Source organism: Macrobrachium nipponense, chromosome 21, assembly GCF_015104395.2.
Source record: "Macrobrachium nipponense isolate FS-2020 chromosome 21, ASM1510439v2, whole genome shotgun sequence".
NCBI lineage: Eukaryota > Metazoa > Arthropoda > Malacostraca > Decapoda > Palaemonidae > Macrobrachium > Macrobrachium nipponense.
In genome coordinates this window covers 67,574,372-67,587,915 of record NC_087212.1, presented here as the reverse complement: position 1 = coordinate 67,587,915, position 13,544 = coordinate 67,574,372, and positions in this window count along the sequence as shown.

Here is a 13,544-nt window from a genome sequence, read left to right as displayed (position 1 = left end):
TGAAATTTGTAAGTAGAAAGTAAAGAAATTGAATAGCCAATACTTGTACTTGAGTGAAAAATAGTTTTCGTCCGTGGATAATAATTTTTATATTCAGAATAAGAAGAAAGAAAACTTAAGACGTAATGACTACTGCAAATATACAATATAGATTGTGCAATTTAAAAATAAAATGTAATTTGAGAATTTGTTTCCTGAAAAGTATGGTTGTTATCTGTTTCATCCATTATTTTTTTTTCGACTTCATCCCAATTGTCAGTATTACCCAGAGCTAAAATCATTAGCAGTGCAACAATTGTCATTGGTAGTTGAAAGCATTTTCCCTATTTAATGATATGGTCTGGATTTCTGAATTACCATTCAGCTTTTTCAGAACATTTCCAGTGTCCTTTCTTTTTCGAAGTCAAAAAATAAAAATAAAAACGAGTATGCAAAGCTTTGACAAGAGAAGGCGGCATTACAATAGTTATCCAATTAAAGTCTTTTTTTAGTAACTTTTATTCTGGCAGTAAAATGGGAAATGGATGCAAGCGTTTAGACAAGGTTATTCTCTATTTTTTTTATTTTATTTTTTTACTCTATAAATGTTTTACTGATGCAGTCCATAGTAGAGGGGAAAATGAATAGGTTTTACATTAAATCCGATTCATCCTCTCACCAATCCGCTTTCGTAATGAAAAAATAACTCTCCATGTGTTTCTGCTCCACACATACATGCATGTTCAGCGTCCTCGTCATAATCCTCATAATAAATATGTTGATAGGTAAGATATCAAGCATGACTTATTATGCGACCTGTGCATGTTATCTTTGCACAATTCAAAGATTTAAAAAAAAATAGATTCTCCTAACCCTTTTGGTTGACTAATAGAACCAGCAAAATTTTTTACAAGATTACACGCAGAAAGCTGTGACTGGTGGCTGGCTGTATGTTAGATATGGTACGAAGATAGGATAACTCAGAGTTGTAGACAGTCATTGCTAATCAAAAATGCGAGCGTGTGTATCCATAAAAAGGAAATTGGTCTATATGTGACAATCGTGTTAATTTAGATTCAGAACCTGCATATAGTGATGGATTTGTTTAGGATTTTGACTGAATGAAGGTGTCGTACTCGCGGTTCATGAAAAAGTATCAACAGATTTCCTAAACTTGTTAAAATTTCATAGAGGTCTGGAATACATGAAAACATTAGAAAATTTTATAGTAATAAAGAATTGTTACAAAGATGTAGTGTTACTGTTTATGGTTGTTGGAATTTAATGAAAAAACGGCTACTGGTTACAAGAATACTCATGAAATAAATATGAGGAAAGCGTTAAATATGGTGCAGATAGAGTTTAACAAATGTAATTTGGGAAGGGGAACAAGAACGTGTTTGGAAGCGTAGAGAAATGAAGGAAGAGTAATGAAGTGGTTGCTTATGCATTGGATGTTTGGGAATGAAAGCCTAGCGGTAGTCCAGTAAGTCCTTATTGGTTAAGAAATTTCCACTGCGTATAGTATTCAAGAACAACAGGTACACTGCTGATAGGCTTGAAGTCTGTGAAGCAACATCGAGTCTAAAAGTTTCGTGATTCATTCTGTTATTATTTCTTTTAATGAATCATTAGACGAGTTTTGTGCTTTAAAAAAAATGTGCCAATGCATGCTTTAATTTTGTTATGTAAAAGTCCTGCAAGATCAAGAAAATATGGCTTTTGCATGAAAGTAGTCTACATATATCATAATGTCATTCCTAAGGAATGGAAAGTACCCCTTCCTTATATTATGAAAAAATAAATAGTTTACTTTTACACTAGGAAGGTATTCCCTTTATATGAAGGACAGAGTATAACGTCAAGTAGTCTTACCTCAGCTATACTTTTTATTTCAGGGAATGTTTTACAGGTCCTTCATTCTTTCCTTCTTTCAGTCTTCATTGGAAAACCTTCATGGACAGAATCGCAGACTATAAACCCAAGAAGGCTCCAAAGGGAAATCAGCATGCAGAGAGACAAGGGGTAGGAAAAGGTTATGCGTATGACGGAATAGAAAATAAAACTGATACACCTGAATTTAGGAGACGTTAGCAGAAAGCAGGAATAATTTGCTCTTTGCTTAAGCATTTGGAGATCAGAAGATTCCGCAACTGCACTAGATAAACTGTTACACATTTTGTTTGAAGTAAAGATAAAACTCCTAACAAACTGAATACTAGTATTAAACCTGATACTAGAAAATGTTGAACAAGAAATAATTAGTAATGGAAGGCAGCATAGAACACGCCGGTTTGGCAACTTAAGGATCCTGATAGAAAAAAGGTTAAGGAGAAATGCATATGGATGCTTATGCCCTGGAACGTGGTATATTCCGTCTTCATTGCTTCTCTTCGCAATCTTTCTGGTGCAACTGGAAAGCATACAATTCTTGTAACATTCCTCTTGGCAAATTCTTCTCTCGGGTTTCAGGTCGTGTTACCTGCCATTCTTGTGTCGAGTTTCGTTTCACCATTCGCCTTATCCAATTTCTCTCTCTCTCTCTCTCTCTCTCTCTCTCTCTCTCTCTCTCTCTCTCTCATCTTCAACTATTGTGTTCATTGGTGTTGTCTACGGTGATCGTATTCATTTTTTAAAAAACACAATTTATAGTTTAACAGAATATCACTCAAAACATCTCGCGAATTAACAGCTTTAGTGCAGTCAAATTTGATATTTAATCACCTTCTTATGAACTCTTGTTGATATTGGATTTATACATTTGTATTTGTTTTGTTGGTCGTTTTGTAAACATCATAAAACTAAAGGCAATTGTTGGCATGTTTAATCTCAAAGATCAGTTCATCGCCAATCTGGATTAGCCAATGCCTAACGTCTTGCGTTGAAGAGGGAAGACGTTAAAAAGTAGGCACTAATAAGTACTTGAATTAAAGCAGAGTTTCTAGGTTATTTTAGCTATTTTCTCCACCAGAAGTATGCAGTTAAGAAGAAAAAGAGGAAGGCACTCTGAAACAAAACCAGCTGGTATGATCTGGTTCGTTCATTTCCAAACTACCTCTTTCCAAAATAGAACCTCATTGTATTGCAATGGAATTCAAATAAGGTGATGCCAACCAGAATTTACAATTTCAAACAGCAACATTTAATGCCCTCTTGTGTAACCTGACTCCAGCGTCAAATCAGCCTTTCATGTAAAACACCACTATTTTACCCAATGCAGTTTGTTTTGCATTTTGTGCGAGAAAATCGTACGGTTGACAAAATATCCTGTCTCTGCATTCGGACACAGTTATTAGCATTATGTAAGTCTCGTTGAAGTTTCCTGACTCTGTCTTTAGTAATGGATATTCTAAATGATACTTTCATTAAATTAGGAACGGAATCGAGGTTGTAATATGCGAAAATATTATGAAAAAATATTTTAAAGAATGTCATGATTTTTGCATTTTTGCGTTGGCAGTTCAATTCGTTCAGTGTTGTGAAGATGTGAAAAAAAAACAATTTTTTTTTTTAAAATTTTTAAAAAATTTTTTTTTGGATTCAGGTCTTTCATTTAAAGATATTACTTCATGTCTCGTCATTGAAATTACATATTTCTCTAAGGAAGTAAATAGTTTCTTTTAGGGGGAGGGTTGGGGGGGATGGGGGGTTGCTGATGATGTGTTTCGGAGCTTTCTAATGATGTACTATATTTTTGTTCCATCCGGCTCCTAGAAAAATGGTTTTTGGGCTTTGGAGATTATTATATTTTCGTTGGAGAATATTTTGGTTGAAGAAAATTTTAGTTCATTTCGGACGTTTGGACGGATTTGGGCCACGTCTCTCTCTCTCTCTCTCCTCTCTCTCTCTCTCTCTCTCTCTCTCTCTCTCTTCTCTCTCTCCGGTTCATAGGTGGTTAGGTTATCTGATAGTTATGATCTCTTCAATTTGGTACCATCAATAACAAGTTTCAAGCAATTCAGAATTTTGAACTGTCACTGGACTTTTGAAACCTATCGACAGGTAGATATATTTTAAAGTTAAAGAAGGAAGGTGCCCTATTGGCTTATTCCTTTTAAATCTTTTTACCCTTGATATTCAAAGGAAATAAAATAAATTTTTCTATTTTCCTCGCAGTTACGGTCGTTTGTATTGCTTTCTCATCTTTTTTTGCTGAATATCATCGGTTATTTCATCATTACGTTGAAAATTTGTTTAAATGTTCTGGAACATTTTATTTTCATTTATATTGGCCTAGCTGGTTTTAAATTTTTAGTGTTGTTTTACTAATAAAATATGAAATATATAAATATTTTTACTTGTCTTTCCTATGTTTTGTTCATTTAGATTAATTTTCAATATTTTTCCTGTTCTTCTTCTTGTTCTTTGTTGTAAATTTTTCCATTCAAGTCGATTGTCGTTTTGTTTTAATGTTACTAGACTTTGCCATTTATGTATCTTTTATATGTTTTTAGTTTGTTTCAAAGTTTTTGTTTTCAATTTAATTTTTGTTTTTTTTAATCTAGAACCCTCATGATTCAATCATGGGTTATGAAAACGTTGCGGAATAAACATGTTAATCTAATGGACTAATCAAGATGGTATTCCCTGGTTCGCTACTCCCTGTTTGATGGTCTATAATTCAAAGCATTCCCCCATCCTTAGCTCAATGAAGTATATACTAATATATAGATATATATTATATAAATATATATCATATCATATATATTATATATATAATTGTGTGTTTGCGTGTGTGTCGGGTTGGTGTGTATGTGTGGTGTGTTGTGTGTGTGTGTAGGATAATTACTGGTTCAGTTTACCAGATACATAGTAAATGTCAGTAGCCCCAATGATGTTCCTAAGCTTATCACAAATTCTTTGCCTCTTTTTTCCGGATTACGCCTTGTCAGTACAAAAGCCACGAGATCCAAGCTTCATAGAGGCCATAGGGCACTATTGACATTACATATTATATATATGATATATATAGATATAATATATATATAATTATACTATATATATATAGGTAAAGGTCAAGGTAATGGTCCCAATGGCCTCTTTGAAGTTGGATTCTCGTGATGTGGTTTTTGTTACTGGACAAGCGTTATTCCCAAAAAAAAGAGCAACGAATTTGATATATAGATATTATATAATTATATAATAATATATATATAGTAATTATACACATATGTGGGTTGTTTGATTTGGTAAACGACAGAATTTGTGATGTGACGAAAAAAATCTGTAGTGTTACATAATGGGACGAAACACGGTAGTCAGGAAGTGAATTTCAGAAACAACACAGAAAAAGTAAAAATTATTAGAGGGGGGGGGGGGGGGAGAATGGAAACTAGAAAGATATGTTAAATTGGAAAAAATCGAACCAAGACCTAGTGAAAAACTGCAACAAGAGAAAGCCTTGGCCTTTTTGAAGAGAAACTGGTAGTCGGTTGTTGCTTCAGGAGACCATGTTGAGAGGCAGAAACTGGAAAGATTTTTATAGTGGAAGAAGTGTCTTTTCATTTCAGAGAAAAAATAGTAATCTTGGTAAAAATGGTTGAATTCACTTAATATACAACACAAAAATATTGTAATGAGAAAAAGATGGTTATCGTTTTGACACTAGGTTTCTCCAAGTTAATGTATCTATGAGAAAACTGGGAATTTGGAAGTGGTTTGGGGAACGCAGAGGATAGTTTGATCTTGAATCGAACAAATGGAATTTTTAGAAAATAGCATTCTTCAAAAAGAAAAGACCTCAATGTTCACGTCTCTTCCTTAGATTGTCGGAAAGGACGGGCGCATTACAATTTTGCGTTGTTTATTTGGGGGATTAAAAACTGGCGAAACGTTTATAATAATAATTAAATAAAATAAATAATAAGAATAATAAGAACTAATAATTAATAATAAGTAATCATAATACTAATAATAAATAATAATGAATGAAGAAATGGCATTATTTCAGCTCAGGGCCATAAAAACATTGAAGATACATAAGACAGACAGTAACAAATACATCAATCTAGATACATGAGGACATGATAAAAAAGAAAAGAAAAATGAATAAACGGCACTTACCCACAAAATAGACTGAGGATAGCATAAAAGTCTAGTAATCATTAATGACTAGGTAATAAAACAGATAATTAATAATTATTGTGTGAGAAAAAAAAAAATATGCAATTGAGAGTAATAAACAGTTGTTAGTGCCCAAATTCGATATAACTTAAATTTCAAACTAGAGACCTTAGGCGGTTACAGTTAGTCAGGTCCCAGCGGGCTAAACTACAAAAAATTGAATGTAAAAAAAAAATAGAACAAAAAAAAAAAAAAACTTAAAACTTGATAGTAATCACAGTAACAAAGAAAATTTAAAAATTAAACACAAACAGCATAAAAATGTAATCAATGACAAAAACTGCAGTATGACATATTGACCAAGATAGAGATTAAGTCCTTTAGGGGACATAAAGGGCCCTTCATTTTCCCATCTTTCCCACAAATTTAGATCTTCTTCTTTGATTCACTCCCCTAGGGATGCTTTGTACTGTAGCGGAGTTTGCTGCTGTATTTCCGCACTCGGGTTACCCAGGAATGGGACCATTGGTTCGCCTAACAATGAATTTTTAAATTGCTCCCAGGCGGTTTTCTATGAACATCTGGTGTGGGCGGAGTGGGTCAGGCGGGGGAGTGTTTGTGAGGCGTCTTCAGAATGTCACTTGTGCACCAAACAGTGATGGCGTCTCATGGCGCTCTCGGGTACATAGTTTCGTCCCCAGAGGGAAACAGCCCCAATCAGATACTGTAGCAAGTACGAGCGGAAAGGAAGGCAGCAGTTTCCCCCCACCCCAAAAAGTCTCGGTTGACAGAAGGCAAACTCCTCCTTGCAGTCATGTTGCCAGCTGCACATAGTTTACGGACGCCTCTGTTGCAATGTCTGCCATATCTTTTAGGTCGTCCGGCTTGATAATGTGGACCCAAATACGGAAATTCGTGCACAAAATTTACCAGCGATGGTTTTCCGTACGAAAATTTGTTTGGGGGTTACTGCAATATGGCTTAAGGCGACGCTCGGGAGCAGCGACCATTGCACTGGGTCTTGGTTTTTCGTTGTAGCTTATATCAAAGTTTCCCACCGCATATTTGGAGGCAAGTGGTTCCCACAATGGAGTCGTTGGAGACCTTGCACTGATGGGGAAATCAGAATCATAGTTGTTCGGAGTAACAGAGGTTGTTTATAGTTCGTTTCATTGACGGTGCATCCGATTAGGAGTGAGTTCAGTTTGGAAATTCATTCAAGCCATATTGTGTACGGTATTGAAACATGGTATGGCCAGAGAGGAAATGCTCCCCCCTTCGCCGAAAGCCGGCCCGTGTTTAGGGAGGCCGAAGGTGTAAGATAAATACGTTACCCCACTTGACACAGAATTGACTGTGTGGAGAAACCACGCCAATGCAAAATGCCAATTAGAATACAGGGGTGTGCCGGCCCCTTTTTATGGCAGCTTCAGGAAGAGCTTCAGGTAGGTTTACTATCTGTCAAACTGCTTTTCTCACATTCTACAAAACAAAGGAAAAGCAGGGAGATGGCTGAATGATAGGTAGTAATTCAGCAATTCTTTCAGATCTAGTAGATTGCAGGTGGGTCGGTTGAGTGATTTGCCTTTTAAACCGAAACCTGGTTGTCAGTGGTGTGTAGAAAGGGGGGAAGTCTCACTAGAAGAACAGACTCAAGTATCTTTGATACGGATCGTTGTGATTGCAATCGGCGGTAGTATTGCCAAGGGTCAGCTGCATCCATTTAGCTGTTGGTTTTTGATTAATGGTTTTAAATCAAGTGGACTAAGAGTAGGGAGTCTTGGAAGAAAACCCGGTGGGAATTATGCACGCATGTGAATAGGGTCAGACTAGCCAAAAATGTAAAATTATCGGATGGTGAATTTGAGGGCCTCTCGCAGGGAAGGACCATCACAAGCCAGGCGATTTATTATTCAGGTATGCTGTTTATGGCATCGCTGAGGTTACCTGGCGGGGGGGGGGGTTTTTTTTAATAAATTTTTTTTTTTTTTTAAAAAAAAAATGGTCTTTTTTTTTTTTTTTTTTTTTTTTTTTTTTTTTTGAAAAAAACGGTCTGCTAAAATGGAAATTGAATGTTGTCTAGTGAGGAGGTTATTCTACATCCCGTTCGGGGAAATCTAGATCATTTATGCAATGTTCAGGATATGTTGAAGTGATCTCCCCAAAATACTTGCGATAAGCTTCATCTCCGACTGCTTCCCCTACTCTCTGTGAGAGATTTTAGTTTGGGATTTAAGGACTGGATATCTTTCCAAAAGACAAGGATTAAATCAACCAGATTCTAAGTTTCTAGACATTGCATCAGCTCTTTTAGTTGTTTTTCATTTAACCTGCAGTGCGTAAGCGCACAAGTTTGAACTGTGCTCTCGCCTGTTCTCATTAGTAATGTCAGTTGTGCCCCTTCCCTGGGGCTACCATGGTTTTGCCTCCATGAATAAAAACATTTCTCGTGGAGTATGATACAAGATCTTTAAACCAAGTCATTCCATCCAGGTGAGATTACGAGAATTACCTTGGACGAAATCTGTAGGCAGTGCTGCCCGAAGCAAGCATAAGCGGAGGGGGATTAGTTCGAATAGAATTCATTCAGGTCCCTCCTGTGGTGGTCATTATACAAATTTGTGGTTAGTACAAAGTAAAGGCGGGGTCTCTGCCAGGTTGGAACTATTGACCAGCAACCTTGGTTTCCGTGGTCGCCCTAAAGTATTCTGGTGGTTTTCTGTTGGTTTTTAAAATCCCAGTTTACTGCTTGGTGGGCTCCTTGAACAGTTTAGGGGTTTTCACGGTAGGGAGGCGGGATGGGGTAATTGAAATGACACCTGTAATGGGATGTGGATCGTTAAGGCCCGTTAGCAAGATCATAGCAAACATTGCAGGTCATAAATAGAATCATGTTAAGTGGTGGGAAGGATTGGATGCAGTGCGGTCCAGCCAGGAGGTTGTAATAAGCGTCCAGCTTCCCCACTCTTATTAGGTACAATATGACTAGGACGGAGGGAGGGAGGATCATTACAATCGCTAATTTGTTTGGAGGATGCATGATTTTGACCAGAATGCGAGTAAGTTCATCATTAAAAGTGTTTTTTTTTGGGGTTTTGGGGGGGGGGTTGGGGTGAGAATTAAGGTCCCGATTATACAAATATGATCAGCAGGAGAATCATGAATAATACTGTGTAACTCCCCTAGGATCATGCAGTAATGATCAAAATTGTTGTTATTTTCCCATGACATATAAACATTAATAATTAGGATTTTAGAGTTCCCTACTGTCACTTGAAGCCCCAGCAATATTGTCCAACGATTTGTACCACAGGAAAGAAAGGCCCCCTTCGGTCGACCGGCTATGATTTGATCTGTAACTGCATCAATGAAGTCGAGAAGGTTCTGAAGTCTTCATGAATTGAATCGCAGATGGCAAGGTCATGATGCCAGAGGAGCGTTTCTTGCAATGCAATGATGCTTTAAAGTTTTTGCAGAACATGTTTAGGAGAGGAATGTTCCGCTGAGGCCAAAAATATTCCAAGAGATTATGTTTAATGTATCCATGGCTATTCAAGAAGATGGAAATGAATGCGCTGATCATTTGGGTGGATGGGGGGTTAGCCAGGGGGAGTGGGAAGTCACTCGCCGTGGGGGGGTTGACTGGCACTTGCGGTGGAAATGACCCTGGTTGGAGTGTCAGTAAGTCTGGGGATGGTTGATCCCGGAATAATTTATATCTTGAAACTAATATATAAGGACCAAAATTCTCGCCTTTAAGAACGTCGAGGTGTTGAAATTGGCAGGTAATCCTGTAAGCCACTTTATGTTTAATCCTGCATGGGAGTTCGTGAGAGATGAGTGGGTCAGAGCCAGTGAGAAACTTGACTCTCTCCACTATGGCGTCTAGCGTCACACATGAGCGCAGATTGTGAATTACTACATGACATCTCTTCACAGGTGTCGGGCGAGGTGCAATACGAATGTTGGGCTCCGGTCCAGCAGCCAAACGAGAGGTTCTTCTCTTTCTTTCTGCCTGTGGAGGGAGAAGAGGTTGGGAGACCAACAGTCCCCTCGGAACAGTCTACAGGAGTCGGGGCCACTTCCGTGTTGCTGGGAGGCGAGGAAAAATTGGATGCCGCCGCATTTGTAGGAGTCTGGTGGCTATCTGTGCGATTGTCTATCGATCCCTGCACTCCTTTGATCGCATCCCAGATCCGTGTGAGGTTATTTGTTTCCACCATTTTAAGACTGTTTTTAGGGATTCCTGTAGTCCTTTGATCATGTCCCAGATTCTTGATAATTTATCAATTTGTCTGGAGGCAGATTGTAGGGTCATCGGCGTAGATTTCCACCGAGCAGGTCCTTAGCCACTTAGTGATATACGATGTTTTCTTGTGAGAGGATAAGTTCTTTGCGCATCGCTTTTTGAGAATGCTCTCTGGTATCAGATCTTTGCATTTCGTATATGCAACGTTTATTTCCTCATCGGAGAAGGCATCACTGACAGATTGTATAGCGGACTCGGAACGGTTCGATTGGTATTGTATATAGTAAAGACAATTGTTCGCGAGTACGGAAGTTGTGTGTCACAGGCACCGGTAGGTGCCAGGGTCACTTGCGCAACGGTTGGAGGTTGGTCGGGTGACATTTTGTGGTAAGGGAGGGGTCAAGCACTAACACATACACTGCATTCTTTTACCCATTTCCCTGAACCAATAGGCTTCAAGTAACTGTGATTTGAAAGATTTCTAAGGCACTGATTGGAGCAGAAAGAATATTATTATATCTGCAGTTGCACAACACACTCCGGCTTACACGCCGGGTATGACGTGGAGACACTAATTACACATTGTTTACTATAGGAGGTATAATCACCAAGGGCGAAAAACCCTTCTTTTCTGTGAAGAAACGCGAGAGAGACCTATAATACGTCCGCCCCCACACACGAGCGCCGATATTTCTTACGATTGCGTGCGGAGCCGTTGGGGGAACTAGTGGTTAAACTCCTCGTTACACATGACATTAAGGTAGCGAGCTTTAGCTAAAAGTTGTCTTCTTGTATACCTGACATATTCTAAGGTCAGTTTCAAACCACTCACCACCATGGAGTTCAGGTTAAGGGAAATAAACAAAGAAAAGAAGTCGCTCGTATACGAAGGATATACATTCCGTGTTGATAGGGCACTGTCGTCCGGTGATTTATCCTGGAGATGCACTCCAAAGCAGTGTACAGCAAGGCTCAAGACAAATCCGGAAATATCGACTATAATCCATGGAAACAGTGAACATTCCCATTGAGTAGAACAAAAGGAAAGTAGAATGACAAGTGATCTGTGCAGCTGTGAAAAGAAAGGCATCCAGCGATATATCAATGAGACCCATGAAGCTCGTGCGAACTGAATTGCAAAATGTGGGTGAGGAATCTCTTAGAAAAGGACTTGAAAAGTTTTACTATGGCAATCTACAGAGAAAAACGAAAAATATACCCAGCTTTGCCAAAATCTAGAGCGGACGTGCATGATACTTTGGATGTGCTTAAGATTGAAACCAACAAGAATGAAGTTTTGTTTAGTTAATGATAAAGATCATGTAATTGTCATCTTTTCATATAATGCCAACCTCGTCGTCCTATGTAGACAAGTGAGTGAGATATTTGTTGATGGAACTTTTAATTGTTGTCCCAAGTACTTTGAACAGCTATATACCATTCATGGATTTAATAAGGGACATTATGTCCCTCTAGTGTATGCACTGCTTCCAGCAAAAACAGATGTTTATACGACGTTGCTTAGAATGATTTTGGATTTGTTCAAGCAAAGAAATGATGCTAAGTTTAATCCACATGACCTCGATTAGCAATGCACAATGCACTTAGAAAAGTTTTACTAGTGCCCAAATACAGTGTTGCAGGATTCATCTTGGCCAAAGTTGGTGGCGACAGATTCAAAAACTAGGATTAGGATCTCTCTATAAGGACAGAAACTCTGATGTTAGTTCATGGCTGTCACAGTTTTCCGGATTGGCTTTTTTCAGTCCTTCGGAAGTAGGAGACTGCTTTGCAGAGGAACTGATGGCAGACATCCCCGATGACGACCGGTGTGTAAAATTAGCTGACTACATAGTAGATAATTATATATTTCATCAGAATCTTCGTTTCCTCCGAATCTTTGGGCATCAATTCCGTCGACCGAGGCAAGGCGTACCACGAATGGCCCAGAGTCTTTTCACGCCCATTATAATGCACAATTTTACTCGGCTCACCCTTCAATGTTTTTATTTTTAGATAATATCCTTAAACTTCAGGCAACAACTTACATCAAGTTATGGGGGATTGAATCTCGAGCAGTTTTAAGAAAAAGTGAGAAAGAAAAAATGATTATCTAATGGCTCAGTTTCGTAAATATGAAGATGGAGGTGACCGCCGTCAATTAATTTTTTTTAACGTCATTCATTCTTTATATTTTAACTTAATTCAACTCTCTTAGTAGTAACTGCAGTCAATCCATGAAAACATTACCTTCAGCAACTAAATTACTGATTTCGTTAGTGCATATGAAAAGTTTGCTGAAAATCAACTTCTTACAATTAACTAGTTCCAATTTCACATTACAAGTTGTTTCCCCTGAAAGGCATGCCCGCAAATGTAGTTATTTTGGCGCTCAATTGTAATGGCAATGCGCTCAAACGTAATGCACCGCGGTAGGTAATATCTCCGGACCATTTTCTATCCTTATAAAAGATACGGAATAAAATGTTAGACCTTTCTTATTAAAATGTCCTATTATAGTGAAGAAACTAATTTATATTTCGAGAACAAAATGGATAGCAATATTAATAAACACCATCCTCCCCTAATTAAACCTTGTATTATATCTTAAATAACTCAAAACATCAAAACTTTGGTTAACTACAATGAAATATTGCCGATGACATTCGAATAAGTGGTATTTTACTTGAGTCCGTGTCCAGATAACCAAAAATGTTTAATGGTTGCTAGTAAAGAATTTTTTTTTTTTTTTCAAATATAAGAGATAGCTGTGAAAATGGATGTAGTTGAAATTTAACTGGAAGTGTCTATTTGTACATGTGATTCATAATAATAATAATAATAATAATAATAATAATAATAATAATAATATGCTTTATTTCAGCTCAGGGCCATATACATGGAATATACAAAATATAGACAGTAACATACACAACCTAGATACATGAGACAACATGATAAAAAAGAAAAAGAAAATGAATAATCGGCACTTATCCACAAAATAGCTGAGGTAGCATAAAAGCTAGTAATCATAATACTGGTAATAACAGTAATAATATTGGTGAGAAAAAAATATGCAATGAGACTTATAACTAATAACAGTTAGTGCACGTATTATATAACTTAAATTTCAACTAGAGACCTTAGTTGGTTACAGTAGTCAGGTCCAGAGGGCTAAATACAAAAATTGAGTGTAAGAAAAACTTTAACTTGATAGTAATCACAGTAATAAATAAAAATTAAAAATATCAGC